A 23759-nucleotide genomic window follows, 5' to 3' on the forward strand; every position below is an offset into this window, starting at 1 on the left:
CTAATAAAATTTCATACTAATAGAAAAAACAAAATGTTCCTTTAATAGCTTACCCTGTTCCTGGATCTTCTATGTCGAAGGAAGTTACACAGTGGGATCTGGTAACCCCACAGTATTTTCACCTGGATTGCTAGCTCTTTGAGGCAGGGACTGACTTTGTGCAGTACCTAACACACTGGGGCCTTGATCCTGAGTTAGTGCCCCTAAACACAACTGTACTATTTTATTGGTATTGTAGTAAACAATCCAGATCCAAATCAACTTGAACCTGATACCCCATGTTTAATGGCTCATCTGTTTCCGAATACATTGGATTGACACCACTGTGAAGCAATAAGGAAGTGATTTGTCCAGGGATTAAAGGTTGTTTTTTTGACCAAGCTGTAGCTAGAAAAGGACAATTAAAACACCGAATCTCATAGTTGCTGGTGACTTACATGAAATGAACTAATGGTGGTATCGATCCCCATCTTAGTGTGCAATATATGCCCTTTGTGTAATGAAGATTTGCTTCCTTCTACTTGTTATACTGTGTACTGCCTGAAGACAAGTTAAGGTTGACAATTCTCTGTAGGTTGGAAAGTGGCAATGTGGCATATGTTTATTGCAGCAGTTGCAGGTTGCAGCCATTATCAATAAGGCTGGAAAACAATTATTATAACACCCTTATCACATCCCTGTTTTCACGTGTTATTAAAAAATTCATTTTTGAGACCGCAAGTTTATTAGTTTGGTCAATGAGCCAAGGGTTTTTTTAAGTTTGTTTTTATGTTTGAGGAGTATTGGATATAGTTACAATTCAGAAACCAGCCTTTGATCTTATAGAACCTCAAGATAGGACTGGTGCTTTTTCCTCAATAGGGTTTTAATAAGTTTTGCCAAAAGTAAACAAGTATATGGAGAAAACCACAGGAACCCTCTCTCCTGATACAGACCAACTTCCTCAATCCATCAGTGGGACTACTTACACGTTTAAAGTTAGATAAACATAGATAGCAGGCACTGAATTACAATTGCATGGGAAATATATCAATGCATGCCGTACGTTGACTGAAACTCCAGCAATTAGGCTTATCATAAAATCATTCATTAAAACCAGCTAGCCTCTTTAATTCCATGTCACAGAATCCCTCTAATCTAATGTAATTCCCAAAGACCAGTGAGGGTCTGGATCAAAGAAGAAACCCATAATATAAAATGAAAACAGAGTCTGGTATAATGGTGATCCGGGGGCGGGCGGGAAAATCACTGTTTGACATGATTAACAAAATCATGTATTAAGGGTAGCTGATCAAAAGCCTTTCAAAAGAAGGAAGAATATACCATTACTCCACTGATTCATTCTTTTCACTGTTACAGTAGTTTTCCAAAGAAAAATGTTAAACTTGAACACGTTACATTTATGTTCAACATATGACATACTGCAGGCCTTTGATGCTAAACTTTGTAAGATTAAAGCAATAGCCACTGATAAAACAGGGTATTCAAAATAATTCATGAAGACACAATGGTACATTTGAAAGTCACTGTCTTGTTTCATAGCTCAGCCACAAAATTTAAGTTTAATAAAAATAGTTAATTTAATTAGGGATGGAACTTTGTCATAAGGACAAAGTAGAGACACTTGTTCTTGTAAAAAAAAAAAAAAAAATTAAAAGCTTAGGGAATTACAAAGCCTTATTTCAATAGGTTCTCCCTCTCTCTCGGCTCCCCCAATTCAATCCAAGCTAGTGTTTTGGATTTAAGAACATTCCCCTACAGTGTTTGCAGCTCAAACACCACCGCACTGGTGCATGAAACACCACAAGTGCATGAAAGAGTGAAAGTAACCGTAAATAAAAATGCACTTCTTGTAGCCTGGGAAACAGTATAAATAAAAAGGCAAATAGTGCAAGGTACAATTTTATTTTAATAAAATCAAAAGGTACAGTTGTCAACACAGGCAAGGACACTGATTTTTTTTAAACACTGAGGGGACAATGAAGCCCTGTGACTAAAACCAATGTCACCCTATTGTTTTCAGTAGTCATCCACAGTTAACCCCAGTGTAAATGAGAAGAGGATAAGGCCCATAACTCTTAGAGTGTGATTTATTAAACATACACACTAATTTTCTTACAGCTCATGACTGAAAGCCATAACAGCCGTTTGAAAACAAAAGGCCCAATCAATACATTCTCAGAAGACATTAAGATAGAAAACAGTTTTTTTGGCAGCCATCTTATCAACACCCTTAAATTAATTGGGGGAAAGTGGTCAGAACAAACAAACAAAAGGATGCTTTGTGATGGGCATTTCCCTTTGGTATGAACAGATAGAGGGCCAAACACTTGTCTAGTGAGTAGTCTAAGGCTACACACTTATTTGACTAAGGGGTTACAAGGTCAGGACCATAAATAGCAGCCATTACTCTGCACTCCTCCTTTCCCGTTATCAGAGACATCTAGTTTTGCTCTGAAGCGAGACAGATCAGACATCTCTTCTGTTTACACCACTTCCAAACATTCCTTTTATCCCCACATGCAGGCTGTTGCAGTAGTTTATCTCCAGTGCCCCCTACTGACCAATTCTTTGGTCCCGAAATGAGTTCTCTCTCAAAACACGTTCAGTGACTTAGCCCTCTGGCAAGGTCAAATTTTTCGGAACCTCAGAAGGGAACAGAAATGGAAAGTCCAGCTAAAGAGTCCACACCAACTGCCAAAGAGAAGAGCTTTAGGCCCCTCTCAAACTATGAAGTTCCCTGCTCTTCCCCCCTTACTGGGAATTGTAGAGTTCTCTTTGGTCCTCCCTCTTTCCTATAGGCCTGTGACGGGGTTGAACCCCCCCCCCCCCATTCAGGGTTCTACCTGATATGCTGGGGTCCCACTGATTCTGCCCGTTCTACCAGCCTGGGTTTCCTTACCCTGCTCTAGCTGAGCAGGCCTTCAAGCCTTCTCTAGCACATAGACAGGTAAGGCCACACCCAGCTGCAGACAGATTGAAATCAGCTCAGGGATTTACTCAGCACTCACATGCACACCTCCTTTGGAGCGTAAGCCCAAAATAATATTGTCTTGTACTGTATAGAGAGATCTGCACATTGCGAACTCATACAAATCACCCCCTCCCTCAATGTGGAGGGAGATATGCACAGCTTTTTGTGCCCCCGCCCTCATGAATTGTACAAACTGGGATTTGTAACAAACAAACAGAAGTTTAACAACCACAGAAGGTAGATTTTAAGTAATTAAAAGGGATAGCAAACAGAACAAAGCACATTACTGAGCAAATAAAATAAAACAAAACATGCAAACTAAGTTTAATACACTCAAGAAACAGGTTACAAAATGTAATTTCTCACCCTAAAATGTTGTTTTAGGCAGGCTGCAGAGTTTCTGTAGCTTAGCGTTCCAGTTATTTCCAGGACTCAGGCCCTGTCTTTCTCTTCAGGTGTTTTTAGCAATCTTCCCTCTTGGACTGGGAGGCAATAGAGAAGCGTCTTGATTGACTTACTTCCCAGCCTTTAATAGAATTTACCTAAGGCAGGAATCTTGTGTTTCCCAGTCTGATCCCCCCCCCCAATGGAAAAATACTGAAAGCCCAAGGTGGGGGTCTAGTACCAGGTGACCCACTCACCTGACCCCACAGCATTAAAGCAGCAGCCTGGGGAGCTTCTCAGGAAGGCAGGAGATTAGTATCTTCCAAGTCTTGTTGTTCTTCCTAATGGCCCACTGAGGCTGATTGGGGGGGAACGCCCACCAGACAGTAGGCAAATACACACACAGTTGTAATTGTTACATAGTCAATATTCCTAACCTCCAATACAGAAATGATACATTCATACAAATTGGATAAACACATTCAGTAGATCATAACCTTTCTGATGATACCTCTTGCATAAAACATCTTAGTTATGCCATATTCATATCATAACAATATTTCTATGAAGAATATGGGGTGCAGTGTCAAAAGGCCCTCTTCAGCCTACCTTTACCAGACCCTTCCCTGAGATTGAGAGCTCCCTCGCTCTTCCTTCCTGGGTCTCCTTCACTGCACTCTCTTTCCTCCCTATGTAGTCCACCTTGATCCTGTCACAGCTGGGATCACCAACTGTAACTGAGGGCTTGGCTACACTTACATTTATAGCGCCCTAACTAATCACCCCCCTGAGCGCAGCAAGTCAGAGCGCTGCAAAGCGCTGGCGTAAACAGGCTCCTAGTGCTCGTAGCTAATCCCCTCGTGGAGCTGGATTACCAGCACTCGCGCACGCGACCACATTCACACTTCAAAGCGCTGCCAGAGGAGCACTCCTGTTACAGCGCTTTGAAATTTCCAGTGTAGCCCTGCCCCGAGTCACCAGATCAGGATCAGCTGGGGGTTAACTGCCACATCACAGGAAAAGCTGAGCTGAGTCCCCTTAAAAGTGCCAGCTAGCCCATGACAGTCACACAAGGAGATTATGCGACTTGCCTAAAGGTCACATAAACTGGGGCGGAGAGAGTCAGGAACAGAATTTTAGAGTCCCTAGCAGCAAATTCAGTCAAACTGCACTGTTTCTCTGGGCTCTAGGCTACGCTAATGGGACACAACAAGAAATCACATTTCTGCCTGAGCATTTTGTACCTGCTATGCTTACAAGTAGTACCTAAGATATGTTTTACCTTAAAGCACTGTGTTTAAACCAAAGCATGGGTTTAAACTGCTTTGCTGCATATGGATGGATCTGTTGTAGACTAAAGCATCTAAATCTGGGGTTTAGGCTCTTAGTCCCAGTGGTAGGCGCTGCAAAACCCACACTGAGCTGCCACCCGACTCAGCAGGCACCGACATTTTTCACTACAAAAGTCTCCTAGGTGCAGAAGTTCCTGCCTCTAGGCATGTGCTCTGCTGCCTCGCTCTAAGGACCCAGGCATTTATCTCCCATGTATGTCCCAGCACAATCCTTAAATCAGGTGGAAGAGGCAGCAGGGGACACAGGACGGTGACATTCAAGGGAAGGGACACACACACACCCCCACCCCCCTCGCCTGTAGGGCCTGATCTGTTAGAATGGGGCCCATTCAAAATCCAGAGGAGGACATGCCTCCTTATAAAACTTTTAGTCCAGGGGTTAGAGCACTCATCTGGGATGTGGGAGACCCAGGTTTAATTGCTTCTTCCCCCATCAGGCAAAGAGGGGGGAATTAAACCAGTCTCCCACAGCCCAGGTAAGGGCTCTAACCACTGGATTAAAAGTGATAATAGAGGCCGAGGCACCACCACCTCTTGCATTTCTTGCCAGCAGCAGCTTAGGCTCCTAAACCATTTGAGTTCAGGGGAGGGATTTGCAGCTGTTGCTAGCAGAGCAGGGGATCACTGCATCTTGGATTAAGGCATCTAATTCCATGAGAGGTGCAAGGTTTAGGACACACCCCTCTTGTCAGCATCTCCCATTGGCTAGTTTAGGTAGTTCCCTGCTGAGCATGCTGGCTTTTGTGGATCCCATTCTTTAGGTATGTCTGCGTCTATGCATTGTATAGGGAGCCAAGATACCTAACCCAGGCTTTACGGATCCCATTGTTGCACCAGTGATTTTCTAGGGGCCTAAAAGTTAGGTGTTGCAGTACTCAGCACTGTCATGTCTAAGTCTCATTACAGATCCGGGCTATGGTTAAGTGCTTTGCTGAATGACAGTCCAAAGTGTTGAGCTTCAGGGGAAGTTTAGAACAGCTAGATATCTTACAGGACACTGCACACTGCCACATTTGCTGTTGACTGAAACTGACTCTCACAAACAGGAACCAGTTGCTGAGGCAGAGAATACAGTCAGGCTAGAATAAAGCAGCCTCAGTACTGGGTTTAAATAAGCTTTTATTCAAACAAGAAATAAGCATTATCCTAAAACTATTTTTCAAATCATCACCGAATGAATACAAGGATGACTGCAGTACAAGAGTTTCCTCTAATGATGCTTCTATATACATACATATAGCAAGTCACAGGAAATCGTGTTTTGTTCTTCTTCCTTGTGGTTAGCAAGTGCGTACATGATTCACACTAAAGCGTCTCCACAAGAAAGCATAGTCCAATAGATGCCACAATAGCTATAACTGAAGGAGTTTACAGGAATTGTCTCTATTTTCCCATTTTTTCCTCTTAGAACCGGATCCAGTTCCCACTGAAGTCAACTGACAAAATGCCGCTGACTTCAGGGCATAGGATCAGGCCCTGAGGTCCCAATTCAGGATTGCATTGAATCCCATGGTTAAATATCATTGACTTGATCAGCACTTAAGCATAAATGATCTGGAAAAAGAGGTAAACAGTAAGGTGGCAAAATTTGCAGATGATACAAAACTACTCAAGATTGCAATCTGCTTTGGACGTAACTAAGTTACAAAGGACTCTCACAAACCTGGGTGACCAGACAACAAAATGGCAGATGAAATTCAGTGCTGATAAATGCAAAGTAATGCACATTGGAAAACATAATCCCAACTATGCATATAAAGTGATGGAGTCTAAATTAGCTGTAACCACTCAAGAAAGATCTTGGAGTCATTGTGGATAGTTCTCTGAAAACATCCACTCAATGTGCAGTCCAAAAAAAAAAAAAAAAAAGGCAAACAGAATGTTGGGAATCATTAGGAAAGGGCTAGATAAGACAGAAAATATCATATTGCCTCTATATAAATCCATGGTATGCCCACATCTTGAATACTGCATGCACATCTGGTTGCCCCATCTCCAAAAAATATTTTTTTATATAATTAGAGGTATTGGAAAAAGGTACATAGAAGGGCAACAAAAATGATTAGGGGTATGGAACAGCTTCCAAATGAGGCGAGATTAATAAGACTGGGACTTCAACGGAGATTACTAAAGGGGGATATGATAGAGGTCTATAAAATCATGACTGGTGTGCAGAAAGTAAATAAGCAAGTGTTATTTACTCCTTCTCAAAACACAAGAACTAGGGGTCACCAAATGACATTAATAGGCAGCACGTTTAAAAAACAAACAAATGGAAGTACTTCTATGCACAATGAACCTGTGGAACTCTTTGCCTGAGGATGTTGTGAAGCCCAAGACTATAACAGGGTTCAAAAAAGAACTAGATAAGTTCATGGAGTATAGGTGCCTCAATGGCGTCCCAAGCCTCTCTTTGCCAGAAGCTGGGAACAGGCAACAGGGGATGGATCACTTGATGATTAGCATTCTGTTCATTCCCTCTGAAGCAGCTGGCATTGGCCACTGTCGGAAGACAGGATACTGGGTTAGACAGACCTTCGGTCTGACCCACTATGGCTATTCTTATGTGCTGCAGTACCTTCCTGAAGAGGGATGCTTTCCTCCACCGGGGCCTTTATGCTCAATTCCCCTTTACAGTCAATTCATCCTTTGTGAAGGAGCACTCTTTAAATAGTTCCTTTTAAAAATTATAAGTGTGTTTCTACTTCCTTGTTTATGTCTATAAAGCTCTTTCAGCAAACTGGAATTTTTAAAAAGTTGGTCCATTAAAATAATCACATTGACAGTGTCCCAGCTGATGTAAGAGGGGGAACAAAAACAAAAATAATCCCAGAAATCGTTAACTAATAAAGCCTTTTGCCCCCTTTCAGAAGTAAAGGAGTGGTGCAAGCTCTTTCCAGGTTGTTTGCCACAGCATATTGCTTTTTGTATATGTTTTAGTTCTGTTGTTAATAATGCAGAGGGATGTTGCTGTCTGCTCTATCACCCTGAATGCTGCTTCTCTCTCTAGTAAAAAGGGAGTGCATGCTACCACATATCCGAGTATAGCAAGATAAGTGGATGAAGGCAACCTGAGAAGGCGACAATGGTGTCCTGGTCTGTAACAGGGGCTCCTAGGCAATACAATAATATAAATAATAAGGATTGGGAGCAGCCACCTGAGTTATTTTCAAAGGGAGCAGCCATACGTGAAGCAGCTTCACATATGCTTCTTAAAAGAACCAATTAAATCCAACTAATTGTTCAGAGCAGCGTGACAATGCCAGGGAATGTGGGGAGCGGAACAATGAATGCTGAGTTATCGGGAGGGAATGGAGAGCAATGTTGCAGGTGGCCGGGAGGAGGAGATGTGTGCAAAGAGCTTGGAGCTCAGCATTTCCGAAGGGCTTGGAGCCGGCAATGGGACTGGATAGAGGACATGATGATGATCCAGGGGTGCCACACATCACTGAGTTCATACCTCTTTTAAAGGGTAATGTTCTGAAATGGGCAAGCAAGGTAAAACGGCACCAAGTTTTCTATTGTTCTCTGGGCCTAGAAGTTCTTTTGGCTGCACTGAAGCTTAGAGAGAGTTTATATTGGAAAGGGGTTTGCTGAGAGTACTTGGAAGAGACTAGAGGGCCCAAAAAATCTTTGCTATCTTGTTTTAAAATGAAAACTATGAGTGAAATTCACTCTGAGCAAAGGGTTAGCACAAGGTCCAGGTGTCACTTCCAGCCTTTGAATCTTACGGAGTGTAGTCCTTGCTGTCTTGAACAAGGGTGAATTCTCACATGTTATTTAGTTCTGGAGTTTAAACATTTATTTCCAGTCCCTACCCATGGGGAGCCCTTGATTTTTCTTAAAGGGAAATGACAAAGCCATTTAAAAAATGTTTTTTTTACACTACTATTCCACACCAGCAACACATAATGTCCTGCAAACACTTACATGCCCGAGCAGCTTTGAGGCAACTAATCCCCCCTGAGTGCAACAGGACTATCCATATATGTACACAAGTGAAATTACTGAAGTGTTTGCAAGATCAGGTCCTTTTAGGTGTAGAATTAGAAAACGATAGGATTTTAAAAATTTATTTATTGCTGCATTTATACAGCTCCTTTCAGTGGAGGAGTCCAAGCCACTTAAACACAAATGAACTAAGCCTCACAGCACTCCCTGAGGTATTACTATCCCTATTTTACACAGAGGGAAACCTAGGGTAGATGGAGTCTGTTGGTGCCAATGGACTTAGCAGGTATGAACACAGAGTATGTTCCAGTCCACTCGCTCCGTATAAAACCTGATCCTAACTTATTCCTTCTCCCTCCCAACACTCAGAAGTAAAACCAGGGTACTCAGTAGTAAATTTGGTGGGTCTCTATTATGATTTGGAGGTTATGAATTTAGGCCAGGCTCCACAAAGGGACTTTTTGTGAGTACCGCAATGCCTAACTTTTAAGAGCCTAGGAAACTCACCTGAGATGTGAGAGATCCCGGTGCAGTTTCACTTTGGATAAATAAAAAGAGTCATCAGGCCAGAGAGAGAGGATTTGTTTACACTGCAATTCAAAGCTTGTGGCTGGCCCACACCAACTGATTCGGGCTTGCTGGCTTGGGCAAAGGGGCTGTTTAATTGCAGTGTAGCCATTTGGGCTCAGGATGGATCCCGAACAATTAAACAGCCAATTAGCCTGAGCCAGAGTCAGCTATCACAGGCAAGCCATGAGTTTTTAATTGCAGTGTAGACATACCAACATGGGCAGTACATGCACCGCCGGCTGGGGGAGGCTAGCCCCCAGCCTCACCCCTTCCACCCAAGGCCCCATCCCTTCCGCCCATTGCCCCCGCTGGAGCCAAGTCCCTCCCCCCCCACCTGAGCCCTGAGCCACGCCTCCCCCCACCATGGTCCCTGGCCCAGTCCCTCAGCTAGCCTCCCCGGCCCCGGGAGTTTAGGTGCCTATAAAGTTCACTGCCTATAAAGTTTAGCAGCAGTCAAGCAGGATCACAGTGAAGCCAAAACTGGAACTTCGGCACCTAAGTTCACAGTTTAGTCCCTCAGTACCTTTGTGGATCTGGGCCTTTAAGGTCCACAATGTAGCAGGAGTAATATCATGTACATAAGACCTTCATTATTCCCACCTGGAAGGGGTTCTGGGAGGCAGAGGATAAAGCTGAAATAATTAACAAACAAAAACCACCAAACAAACCTCATTTAGGGCCCGATTGATTAGGGCCTGATCCAAAGCCCAGTGAAGTCTGTTAAAAGACAAGACTCCCATTGGCTTCAACAAGTTTTGGATCAAACTCTAAGAGCTTGGAAAACTTGACCCCCTCAAAAGTAGCTGAATGAAGAGTAACTATGAAAGTACTTACATTCTCAGAATGCAAAGCCAGGACCAGATCAAAGCAATCTGAACTCCCTTTCAGCAAAATCCTTCAATTATAGCCTGATTCAAAGCCCATTTAAGTCAGTGGGAGCCAGATTTTTAAAAGGTATTTAGGCACCTCAAGATGCAGATTCACTCATGGTAGAATTTTCAAAAACACCAATCTAACTCTTTAGGCACCTACAGAACGTTTAGAAATCTAGCCCTGAGTGTCTTTTCATCAACTTTAATGAACTTTGGAGTAGGCCCAAATTTCAGTGTGTGACACACTCCACTTGTCCCAGACTCCTGTGTCACACTAACTGCCAGGTGTTGGGTCCTGTTAAGATGGAGGGCAGGGAAAGAGCAAGAGAGAATGTAGCACATTTAAGAAATGGTCCATGTATTTTTGGAAATATTTAGGGGAATGGTCAGTAGCAGGTTCCTGGGAAAAAGGGGGAAAGACTAAGGTGTCCTGGCTACATCTGTGATTTTGGAGGGTGGGGGGAGAGATACTGAACCCCTAGGCACTCAAGTAATTGTGCCAATAGAGCTGTGAGCCAGTATTAGACAACTCACATTCAACACTATGTAGCATTGGAACTTCAGCAGTAAACCTCACATTACATCGGTGGCCCTCCCATTTCCCCCTCACTCAGCTGTAGTTTTGACAGCATTGATTTCACTTTTTCTAAGATGGCCCCTGCCATCAGATCAGAAATACATGGCTTTGTGGATATTCAAGACTGTTTCAGTCTCTATTTTAGACTTTAGACTTAACGTATTGATCTCAAGATAGCCAAAGCTACATGAGCCTCAATGTCAGCACGATTCATAGACAATGACCTCCCGCAGGGTCTGCGTGTAGATGTGACCCTCTGTGCACAAATCCCTCTTGCCATGTAGAAATGGGAAGCAATAATTCGAATGGCACCGGCTCCCTATCCCTGGATGTCTCCAGACATTTGAGTAACTGTATGTGGAAGGGGCAGGATGGTTTGAGTGTGTGTGGGGTGGGGTGGGGGGGCATGCATTAGCTATCATACAGCTACTCCTGGAAATCTCTCTCATGAAGTGGAGGGAGCAGTTGCTGTTCAAGTTTTTCAGATATGCTCTTACTAGCTTTTTATCAACATTTTTTTTTAATCAGGTCTTCCCTCCTTTCTTATTGTCCTGACCTGGACACCAATCCTGCAACTGGATCCACAGATGAACCCTTACATATCCATGTGGACCCAAATTCAGGGTTAGGCTTTAGTTTAACGTTAGCAAGAAAAATAAACTCTCTGATTTCACTCCCTTTCTCGTTGATTATTGGGGCTATTTTCTGTCTCATATGTTTATAAAAGCCCTTCAGTCTCTTTGGCTGGTAATAAGTCATTCTGCTTGTTTGCCTCTCCCATTTTCAAATTATTTTATTACAGTAGCATCTAGAGGCCCAAACTGAGGCCAGGGCCCTATTGTGCTAGGTGCTGTACAGAAAGTTGAAGACTGTCCCTGCCCTCAAAATAGGGTTGCCAGCTCTGACTGAAGCTATTCTGGGGGATCCCCCCCCCAACATGATGTAACATCATTGTCTTAAAAATATCCTATTAAAGTCTCCCAGATTGCTTTCAACAGTCACTGGGAGATCAATGCCAATTCCAGAAGACTCCAGACCAATCCTGGAGGGTTGGCAACCCTACCTCAGAAGCTTACAGTCTAATCAGATGGGGGAGGAGGGGAGTAAACAGAAGCACAGAGAGTTAAAGTAATTTTTCCCCAAGGTGAAATAGCAAGTCAGTGGCAGCAAGAGAATCCAGGTCTGCTGACCCCTAATCAAATGCCCTACCCTCTAGACAACTGCCTGATTTCCAATACAGGGATTTTTTGTTTTTCTGCAAATTCAGACCCTTGCAACCATTTCCTACAAGCTTTTTTCCAGAAGTGATCCTCTATAAGGTATTCACCCCTGCCAAACCCAATGCTTCCGCTTCACTTCATTTCCATATCTCTTTTCTGAAGAGCCAGGTACAGAGAAAATGAAGTGAGTCAGCAAGTTCTGAAGAGCTGTTCTTCCAGCATAACAGCAGGACAGATTTTTTTTTTTTTTTTTTTTGGGGGGGGGGGGGGGGAGTACACAGACCCTCTCTTACTACCGTCCTGATGCCAGGTAGCAAATAAGTGCAGGCTCAAGCCCATCAAGCACCAAATCAGTATATCCGTGCCAAAAACATAACTGGGAAGGGCCACACAACACCCTCACTGTCAGGAAGTCCTGTTGCAGGTTGAGTTTCCACATGCTATGGTTACAGGGGGTGCCTGAAATGCTGCTCCCAACTGTATTTTGGTGTAAAAGCTGTGTGCTGTCCCTGCACATCCCTGGCAGGTGGTGCAGCCCTGCTTTAATTTCTGCAGTGGGGTCACCAATAAGTTCAGCAAAGCTTTTATGTATCAAATGCCCCAACCTTCTAGGAGTCTAATATATTAACAGAAAGTTCAAACACACAAGAAAAACTTCACCCAAGCTTCTTAGCAGGATGGCAGAAGCCATCTGAGTTTCACTTCCACAGCCAGGCCCTTTAAACACAAGGCACTTGACCTTCATTCCTCACCTGGAGCCAGGGGCTTCCAGGCAGCTACAGCTCTTTTTCCAGACAGCATACAACTCCTTTCAGGCTGAGCCTCTTGCAGCTAGCTGAGATGTTCTTCTCTGAGTTCCTTTCCTTAACAGTTCACCTTCTCTGTTCCATAGGAACTACTCTCCCTGGGAGCCTTTCACAAGGTCCAGGTGCTCATTAACCAATTAGCTGCATAGGCAGTTAGTTTCTTACAGGTGAGCAGAGATAGGTTTGTTCCCTATCACAGATAGACTGGCCCTTAACTCCTCTTAAAGGGGCCAGCCACCCATGAACTAAGATTTCCTCATATAGTAACAGTGAAAATATAACTCAGCCAAGCAACGAAACCCAAGCAGACAGTGATGTCTCTAGGACCCATCAGTCAGGAAATTGCAGTTGTTAATGAGTGTTTTACGCATGATGGTGGCAGGTGCCTAACACAAGTGTCTATGTATCCTAATGCAACACACAGGCTAGCGTGTGCTGATATTGCCCTCTTGGTGCTGACCCAAAGTAAGGATAAGAGATATATAAGCTAGGGGAGTTCTCCTTTAGCTCAAGTGGCAGAGACAAGTGCTTTTGAAGCTGAAGGTGTTGCATCATTAGTCCTAGCCAGGGCGGGGGAGAGGGGGAATGTAAAGCACGATAGCATGTGTGTATAATACAGTAATTATATCTTGGTGGTAATGCATGATTTCATTATACGGACCTCGGTGGCAGAGCTGGGAGGGCTGGTATTGTGTCCTCCAGGGTTAGAAAGCCTCATCGGGGAGTGCTGCATAGAGTGTTCTACCTTGCCTCAAGCAGTAAAATCAGGGCACATTATGTGAGACTGCACCCTTCCCCCCTAGTAGGGCCCAGGCCAGCCACATAATTGTCTTCAAAGATACCTGTGACAGAATCCCTACCCTACTATGACACCGCAACCTGTAATGCACTGAGAAATTTAAAGTGGTACGACATGACCGACAGACAATGGTCAGTCCACATAGCTATTTCCATTTCCAAGGGGGATACAGTTTTCCCACAATAACCATACTTTATTTAAGGGCCTTGCGCAAGCACAGATTACCTCAGTGGGTGCAGCACTAGAAGCTCTGTGATACTCCTAAACAGGAAAGCTTGCCTCATATTCCAAAGATGTATTGCAGTCAGACATCCTGCAGAAATTCTTATGCAATACCTTCACCCCTAGAGCAGAAAGCAGAATTGGGTCATGTTTCCCCCTGCTTGAAAGTATTGCAGGAGGCACTGATCATGCTCAGTTCTTCCCTATAGCTCAGCAGAAGGAAGGTTTTTCCCTACCCGATTGAAAGTCATCTAAAAAGAGGCCTGAAGACTGTCTCCCACCTGAAAACACCTTTATGAGCTGTGAGCATCAGCCTTAGAAAAGAAAGAACAGGTAGCTCCTGTAATGCTGAAGTGTTCCACTGTTCTCAAGTGTCAGAAGAGAAGGGAGCTCTCACCAATAGGTGACCCCTTCCTTCACAACTGCAACTGGAGATGGGGGAACAGCCAACATTTAAGGCATGTGATCATAGGTAGGAGAGCCCCCACTCGCAAATCAGCTGCCGTTCATCAGAGATGAGAGAGACTACCCAATTGCCCCCACACTCCCATGACTTACTTCTTTTAAGCAAAAAGTCAGGCTAATTCTCTAGGAACTCCTGGTCTTTGCACAGTACAGTGAAAAGAGAGGACCCAGCCAGACACAAATTTGTTGCTGAATAGGACTTTGTGACTATGATACAAAGCAATATGATTGACAAGAACTGAAGTCTACATCTAGTAGCCTGGAAAATACCTAATATAGTCAGTAGGATGGAGTGTGGTGTAGTGGATGAGGCACTCAACTGGGAATTACGAAACTTGGTTATTGACTGCCTCTGATCGGATCTGGATACACAGGGCAAGTAACTTCACCTCTCTGGATACACAGGGCAAGTAACTTCACCTCTCTGCGCCTCAGTTTCCACACCTGTAAAATACAATCCCTTACAGCTTTTTTAATGAAACACTTTGAGATTCTATGGATGGAAAGCATCTCTGTAATGACATTCTGTGTGTTCCTCTGAAGCCTAGAATGTCTATTCAGTCAGTGTGAAGCGATGAAAGGAGCTACAAGCTTGGCTGAGAGCTCTTTTTGTTCAGAACATCAGCAGGCTCAATCTTCACTGGGTTTCACAGTCTGTTGCCATCCATTTTTTAAGTTCTCAGCCATTTTGAACTTTACTGATTACTCCCATGAGGTGTACAGCTATAGTAAGGCATATATCTATGTCATGCCAAGAGTCTTAGACCATTGTGATATCAGAGGTAACTCAACTAGTTACCAATTTCACCCTACAGTTAATTTGCATGCATCATTTTCATTGGTTGTATGAGGGAGACTACACAGATGGTGGATTACCTGGCCCAACTGCCATCCACACAAATCAACACAAGTCTCCTAGCACAACATCCCCAAACATAAAAACAACATAAACCAGCCTACGTAATAACTTCAAATATGACTCTGAAGGCTAGCCTGTCTGTTGAGTCAGTGTGAAGGTATGGAAACAGCTAAACGCACAGTTGGGAGTTCTTTACCTTCTTTTTGTTCAGAATATCATCAGGTTGAATTATCACTTGGATTCACAGTCTGTTACCATGCAATTTTTAAGTTCTCAGCAATTTTTGGCTCCCCTCAGCCCCCTACATGATTTTACAGATGATGCCCAGGTTTTTAATAATTACTAGTAGCTGAATAATGGGTAACAGTTTTATATTAGCTGTATATTCACAAAGAGCAATCCCGCCCACCAGCCAACTGGAATACTTCTTCTCTGTTCAGGTCACTGCACACTTTACAATGTGATATTTCCTATGAGCCAGTGGTGGAATTCCAACCTCTTCCCATGCCAGAATATCACTAAAGATTAGGCATGTCCCTTTTTGCAGAGCATTGTACCTGTAGTCTCACTTTTCCTGCATATTTATTGCAATTTTTAAAATGTGATCAATAATGTAAGCGCACACACCTACATTTTAAAGAAATAAGAAAAACACAGCATGATTTTGAACCTTAGTTCTGTATCAAAGTAAGGAATACACACAGAAACCATAGGCACCTGAAGCCAAATTTTCCTGTCAGTTACACTGGAGTAAGCACACAGAAGTCAGTGGGCTTGCTCTGGTGTCAAAGAGAAGAGAGTTTGGTTCTTGGTCTCTTAATTTTTTCTTTTGCAAGTGATATTCAGTTTGGGATGGCAGTGATTATCAGTCCAGAGTGAGGTTATGTTCCCTTGGTATAACTGCCAGCATTAGTTGCATCACAGTTCTTAGAAGCGCATACACCGTCTTATTAAGCATGTACAGGTGTTGGAAATGCAAGACAAATAAATATGGACTGAGACAAAAAACAAATGCACAGAATGTAAAGTTCTGGTCAGAATGGAACAAATCCCCGTTTACTGTTTTGTACACACATGGGTAAACGCTCACTTGTTGAATCAAATCCTCTTATGGATCATTTCACAGCTGAACAATGCTCTATAGCAGTGGTTGCCAAAGTTTTTTTTTGGTTTTTGTTTTGGTTTTTTTTTGCGGACCACTTGAAAATTGCTGAGGGTCTCAGAGGACCACTTGATGATCTTTCCAAATGTTGTTTGTACCGTTAGCTAACTATTGTAAAGCACTTTGGATAAAAGTGCTATATAAAGAAAACTTCATAATAATAAACTTTTTTTGTTCTACAAATAAAAGCAAACAACTCATATTTTAATATCAGTAGTCTTGCCTTTCTAATGCGATGGAAGTGCCCACTCTCCCGCGCTGGGGATGGGAAGGAGCGGGGGTCTCTCCCGCATCACAGCAGCCACAGAGCTGAGGCTGGGAGGAGGGCCATCTCTCCCTGGCAGCCACAGCCCTGGAACTGGGGAAAGTCACCTCTTTCTCTGGCCGCCGCAGGACCGCACATCCCAAATTCCCAGCCCCCCTCTTCTCACCCCACTGCCCCCTCCCACTTACCCCCTATTCCCCCCAAGGCCACCACCTCACTTTACATGTGCTTCTTCTCCAGGGTCCAGGCACCTAATGAGTGGAGCCATGCCTGCGCAGCTCCACTAATTAGGTGGGTGGCCCTTCATTCTCTCGTGTGCGGCTACCCAAGCACGCACCTGAGAGGGAACTATCCACGGACCAGTCTGGTCCGTGGACCACAGTTTGAGAACCTCTGCTCTACAGTAAAGATTTGGACTAACCAATGCAGTGTTATGCAGGCAAAGTTGACCTACTCTTATTACTGCTGATAGGCTGAATATATTCATTTTTAAAGAAAACCACAGCTTTAAAACAAAAAAAAGTCAACCAAAACTTTAAAACAAATATCCAGCACTAAGCACACAGCCTAATCTTCACTCTTTTTAAACATTGCTCTGAAACTGTTTTGGCTTATGGAATTCTTCTAGGTACAATGGAAAAATGAATACACTGCATTTATTTCAATACATACCTACATTTTAGTCAAACAGCTAATTATCTAGGCATGATACAGTCCTCTTGATGTAGAGAGCATCTTCATGAAAACAGCTGTGAATAGATGGTCACAAATGTCTGTTTCCAAGGCAACACTACCCCTCTCGGCCCCCCTCCGCTAACCTCCTCTATTGTAATAGGGGAAAACCAAAATGAAAGTGGAGGGGAGATAACAAATTGCATGCTGCATCCTAACAAATGTCGATCTAAAACGTACAAAAAATGCTAAATTGTGAAAGAAGTATAGATATTAATATTTAGGTCCATGGTATTTGTAGTTTCCATGGGAACACCACAGAGAAAGGAAAGAGCATGTTGCATGGCACAAAGGGAGCCAATGTGTAGCAGGAAAATTCTAGTCGGCTTCAGCTTTTTCCAAGCAAAATGATTAAACTTAGTTTAAAAAAAAATAAAAAAATGTGAAACCAAGGTACTGCACAAATGGAGAGAAGAAAAAGGAAAAATAATCAGAGTAGTTCTTTCCTAGGAGCCTGCAAACCGGCTGCTCGCTTCTAATCACACGCTGCTCACATAAACACCTCATTGCAGCCTGCTTCTTTCTGTCCTTTGACTCTCTGCACTCACTGTCTTCGTGCTTTTTTTAAGAAATCAAGCCAAGTAAAGAAGAAGCAAATGTAAAGTTCTTTGGAAGTAGCATGAATAATATCAGATCACATACCTTGTACCTGCCGGACCTTGACATGTGTGCTTAGAAAGCAGAGACAGAAAGGGAGAGAGAGGCTGAGACTCAGAAATTCCCACTAGTTTGCATGAGCTGTAAGTCAGCCAACACTGGAAAGAAAGCCAGACTCCACCCTCGGGTGGGCCATTAAAAAAAAAAAAAAAAAAAAGTGGTTCTCAGCTGACGTCTCTCCCCACTACATGTCACTTCCTTTTAAAGCTACAAGTCAGCAGTTAAGGCGAGATGGCTACTTACTTCTGTACTATGACACCCCCCAGCTTCCTTCCCCCACCAAATAGTAGAAGGAAGTGGTTCACGTTTGAAAACACACTGCTACAGAAACCTCCTACCGGAACCCAAACAAAAGCCTATTGTAGATCACTTTTTTTCTATCCCTTTAATCCTGTTGCTTCCATTTAGAGAGAACACTTCTTTCTTCCCATGCTAGCAGTGGTTTTAGTGACATGCCCTAAATACATTGGCTAAATTAGATCATTATTCATTGAAAAGGAATATGACCAATTTGCATTATGCAATGCAATAGCGGCAGCTTTTCCTCCTCTAAATTATAAGGAGCACAGGAGATGCAACAGTTGAGGCAGAAAAACAAATATACAGGCAACTAAAACTTTTTAGAAGAACACTATATTTAAGTATAAGCACAGCTGATCCGATACAATGATACTTTTTCAGTACACTGAGCATTTTTTAATGAGAACAAGTGCTGCTAGTCATACTGTACCTGTTGTGTCCTCATATGCTGATTAGAGGCTGCGCGTTAGATCTAGAACATGGGAATTGAGCATCTGGACTTAATCCGGTAACAATTCTGGCGAGTCCGTCAATTGGCATTGAGAGTGTTTGACACCTGGCACAAAACGCTCAGCGCCATGCAGAACTCTAAAGGAGCTAATGTTTTATAAAGAGTGGATCTGAGACAAGCCGAACAGGTGGCCATATGATCAATATAAACACCATATAGGACAGATAAGAGAGGTCCAATAGAGTCATCGGGGGAGAAAACCCCCAGAATACCTATTACTTAAAAAAAGGGACACTAATCTGGACACAACAAAAACAAATTTCAGATAGCAGGTTTCCAAATTCTGAATATTCTGACACACAATATTCACCATCTGTGAAACCAAAACATTTACTGTCAGTCTTTGACTGTTGAGTGGAAAGCAGATTTTATGAATGAACACAATGAGAAATAGCAAGTATGCACAAAATGGTAACATGGAAAAATAAAGCATGATTTAACAGCAATACAGAGTTCCAAACACCATGAGCTCAAATTGTGAAACATATAATACAGTCTTTAATTACAAAAACAACTAGGAGTCCTTGTGGCATCTTAGAGACTAACAAATTTATTTGGGCATAACCTTTTGTGGGCTAGAACCCACTCCATCAGATGCATGGAGTGGAAAATATAGGAGCAGGTATAAACACATGAAAAGATGGGAGTTGCCTTACCAAGTATGAGGTCAGTCTAATGAGACAATTCAATTGACGGCAGGATACCAAGGGAGGAAAAATAACTTTTGAAGTGTAATGAGAGTGGCCCATTTCAGACAGTTGACAAGAAGGTGTGAGTAACAGTGGGGAGAAATTAGTATTGGGGAAATTAGGTTTAGGTTTTGTAATGACCCAACCACTCCCAGTCTTTATTCAGGCCTAATCTGATGGTGTCCAGTTTGCAAATTAATTCCAGTTCTGCAGTTTTGTGTTGGAGTCTGTTTCTGAAGGTTTTTTGTTGGAGAATTGCCGCTTTTAGGTCTGTTATTGAGTGACCAGGGAGATTGAAGTGTTCTCCTACTGGTTTTTGAATGTTATGATTCCTGATGTCAGATTTGTGTCCATTTATTCTTTTGCGTAGAGACTGTCCGGTTTGGCCAATGTACATGGCATAGGGGCATTGCTGGCACATGATGGCATATATCACATTGCAGGTGAACGATGGTGTGGCTGATGTGGTTAGGTCCTATAATTACATGATCCCATCTATAAGGAAATTTGTCTCACTCACCTGAAAATTATCATTCTGGAAGGGGGAGGGGTCCATAAATTCAGTAGGGATGGATTTTTCAGCGCCCCCCCCCCCCACGCTGCAGGAGGCAGAGGCAGATGTTTTTGATTGTCTAGGCTGACTCTCCAGATAACTCCTTCCATTGAAGAGCCCCTCCAGAAAGTCGCTTCCAAAGCTGGTAACTATTATATATGAATAAAACACTGTTTCAAAATGCATTAACAGCTAACACTGCCCAACAATAAGAAGTAGTAATGGTCCTTCAGCACATCAATTAAATATAAGAACACAGTTTTCCATCATGAAACACTGTTGAAAATTAATCTCCCAAAAGAAGGAAATGAAAAGTACAGGATGGGATGAATTTATGGACCCATCCTCGTACCAAAACAGAAATGTTCAGGTCACACAAATTTTCTCATTTTTACTGTGGGGTATGGATCTATAAGTTCAGTAGTGATGCAATTTTTGTAGTAGTACCCACCCTCACTTCCAGTCACTATCACTTGTTGGGTGGACTACAAGTGAGCTACACCTTGCAGAACCCTGCTTCTGAAGGCTGCTTCATCTTACTGAAGTCTATCATTCTTATAAAATTTAGTGAACATATGTAGGGATGGCCAAGTTGCAGTCCTGCAAATTTGTTCATATGGTGTATTGGACCTGTGGCCCATGTAGACTGCCAGTGCCCTCGTGGAATGGCCTCTAATCTGGAATGGAGGCATTTTCCCCTTGGCTTTATTTGCCTCAGAAATTCCCAACTTAATATATCTCTCCATGGAAGGCTGGGACCTTTCAGTCCCCTAACCTTGTGGTATATTAGACATTTTCTGTAAGAGGACTCCAACCCTTTGGCGCTTTTCATTTTGGGGGGGGATGTCAGAGAGTATAAGCAAATGTTGCTCTGGCATAAAAAAAAAAGCGGCCAACACTAAAGCTCTGAGGATTGCTGAGGCATTTTCATAGTCTCCGGTGGAGGGCTGATTCCCACCCTTCTGTCAATGATACCTTTCGATGGGAAGTACAGTGTCCTTAACAAGGGTTGACAAGGCTGCATCCATTTGAGGAAGAACAATCAAGAATGCTTTCGACTGATAGATGTTATAGAATTTTTTGGCTCATTTGATCTAATGCTTGGCCTTCACTGGGTTTTCTCATTTCTCTTTGCAGCCTTAAGCAGGACAGCTGGGATGGGTACATAAGGGTGAGTTTTACAGCCCATTGGAAAACATTTTCAAGTGTTTTCTGTCCCTTTGACCTCCCCTGCATCCCCAACCTCTTTTTCATCCTTTTTGGCTGAAAGCTTAGGGGAGATACTAAAGAAAGCAACTGTCTTTCTCAGGATATATGTAGAAAAACTGTGTAGGGAACAAGTCACCTCCACTTTGGATTCTGAAAGAATCATCTCTTCCTCAGAACAGGAGGAGTGTCTAGACCATTGATGGGCAAAGTATGGCCCACGGGCCACGTCCAGCCCATCAGACCTTTTAATTTGGCCCTCGAGCTCGCACCAGGCTTGCCCCGCTCCACGTGACTCCCGGAAGCAGTGACATGTCCCCACTCTGGCTCCTATGCATAGGGGCAGCCAGGGGGCTCCGCACGCTCTCCCTGCCCCAAGCACCGCCTCCGCAGCTCCCATTGGCCAGGAACCGTGGTCAATGGGAGCTGCAGGGGTGGCGCCTGCAGATGGGGCAGCACATACAGCCACTTAGCCGGCACCACACCTCCACATAGAAGGCGGAAGGGGGATAATGCCGCTGCTTCTGGGAGCTGCTTGAGGTAAGCGCTGACCAGAGTCTGCAACCCGACCTCCTCCCATGCCCCAACCCCCTGCCCCAGCCCTGATCCCCCTCCTACACCCCAAACACCTCATGCCAAGCCCTACCCAAGAGCCCACACCTCCAGCTGGAACCCTCACCCCCTCCCACATCCCAATCCCCTGCCCCAGCCTGGAGCCCCCGCCCGCACCCTGAATTCCTCATATCTGGCCCCATCCCAGAACCCGCACCCCCTCCTGCACCCCAACCACCAATTTTGTGAGCATTCATGACCCACCATACAATTTCCATACCCAACTGTGGCCCTCAGGCCAAAAAAGTTTGCCCACCCTTGGTCTAGACATAAAGGATTTTTTTGCTTTATGTCTGCATTTGTGGTCACTACTCCACATAGAAGGAGGACTAGCAGGAGAGAAGACTGAGGATTTGGAGTGATAAGAGTCAAGGCAAAACACCTGTGCCTATGCTTTCTACCCTTATGTCTTCCCCTGGGTCTGATCACCTCACAGGGAGAGGAGGAGGAGGCGGCAATGGTGGAAAACAGCTCCTAAGACGAGTTCTCTCTCCTATGACTACGTGAGAATCTGTCCCTGTACTTTTTAGTCCTTTTCCCTGCCTCACCTGGGCTCCAGACGGGAGGAGAGGGAAGCGAATGAGAAATAGCCTCTATACCCACATTTCCTCGTGTCATGTTTTTTCCATTGGACGCCATTAGGAGGACTGTAAGATGGCTGCTGAGGAGGCAGAGCCAGGAGCTGTTCTCAAATGGCTGCCTGTGGAATGCGTGCTCCCAGCTCCAAAATAGCCACTGTGATGCTGCTGTGATGGGAAGAGGGCACATTGGCAGGACACCGATTCCTCTGTGACTCCAGCGGTTCTTGGGACCACTGAGGACTGAAGGGAGTGCCCTGGCTGCAGCACGCCCATTGGCAGGTAGGCAGTCCCCTGTCGCAGTGCTTTGGTTGGTGAAGTGGAGGAGGGAAGATGATGGGAGTTTTGGAGGGTTTAACTGCATTGATTCTGCTGACTGGCGCTTCTGAGGTCTCAATGCTTCTGCCAGAGATAGGGCCCAGCCTGTGTCAATGGCTGCAGATTGGGGCCCCATTGTCCTGGGCCCATTTTTCAGAAGCTTGATTTGCTGGGCCTCTCTTTTGTCCACAGCCACCTGCTATGGGAGGCTGGCAGCCTGCTTTCTAACCACAGTACCACCACACTGGGGGAGCAAGAGGAACACTTTTTCCCCTTTGATACACTCGGTCCAGGGTGCTGAGCACAGGGTACAGACAGAGTCAGACTGAGGGTTAGGCAACTTAGGAACGTGCTTAAGGCCCTATTTTGGGGGGAGCCCAAACTGAGCTCCATCTGGCCTGGTTCAGGGATGGGTGCAGGCGCTGGCCCCACAGCAGTGGTGAGGAGGAACAGTGCTAGCTGCCCCACTGCCCTCTCAGATTTGGCTCCACCAGCCATCTGTCATGACGGGGGTGGAGTCCAGGGGTAATGGGGCTAAAACTAAGCAAGTAGCATTATGACCCGGTGCACTGCTCATGTTTGACGCTGCTGGACATCCATCATGATGGAGGTCACTAGGGCCAAACCTGATCAGGCAGTTGGGCAGCCAGTGCTGCTGCTCCTCCACGCTGCCATGGGGCTGGCTCCTGCACCAGGACCTGAACCAGACCAGTTGGAGCTTTGTCACCATCATCCAGGTGCTGGATGGGGAGCTGCAGTGAGTGCCTGCATGTGGGAGTCAGCCCGGAAAGGGGCAGCAGTGTTTGCTTAGGGCCCACTAATGGGTTAATTCCTGGGTACAGACCTTGTCCCTTACCATCTTGCTTTTTCTGCCAATACCTGAGATTAATTTGGGGGAGAGCTTGGTAGACGTTCCCACACTTGCCTGGAGTTCCATAGGGCAAATTTAAATAGCCTTAATATTAACCAGTAACCGCGTCCTAAAAAAATGATGAATGCTGCAGCTGACCACTAACCCTAACCATAGAATATAGAGCAGCTGCAAGGCATAATTTAGGACTCCATGGTTCATATTTGGCCCTCAGACTGCCCTTTGGCCACACTAGTTTCCATGACAAAGTTACA

General features: G+C 44.2%; 1 protein-coding gene across 2 annotated transcripts in view; it reads right to left on the reverse strand.

The window, feature by feature from the left end:
• AGPAT4 (1-acylglycerol-3-phosphate O-acyltransferase 4) overlaps nt 1-17996 on the reverse strand; it is a 123219-nt gene extending 105223 nt beyond the window's left edge. The window contains exon 1 of one of the 2 annotated variants that reach the window (XM_074948728.1): nt 17853-17996. The gene's annotated coding sequence lies outside the window, so the exon portion shown is untranslated. Of the gene's footprint in view, nt 1-17150; nt 17170-17852 lie in introns of those variants that run through there. The other variant, XM_074948729.1, reaches the window with a different exon arrangement.
• Between the last annotated feature and the right edge of the window lie 5763 nt (nt 17997-23759).

This window comes from Natator depressus, chromosome 3, assembly GCF_965152275.1.
Source record: "Natator depressus isolate rNatDep1 chromosome 3, rNatDep2.hap1, whole genome shotgun sequence".
Lineage (NCBI taxonomy): Eukaryota > Metazoa > Chordata > Testudines > Cheloniidae > Natator > Natator depressus.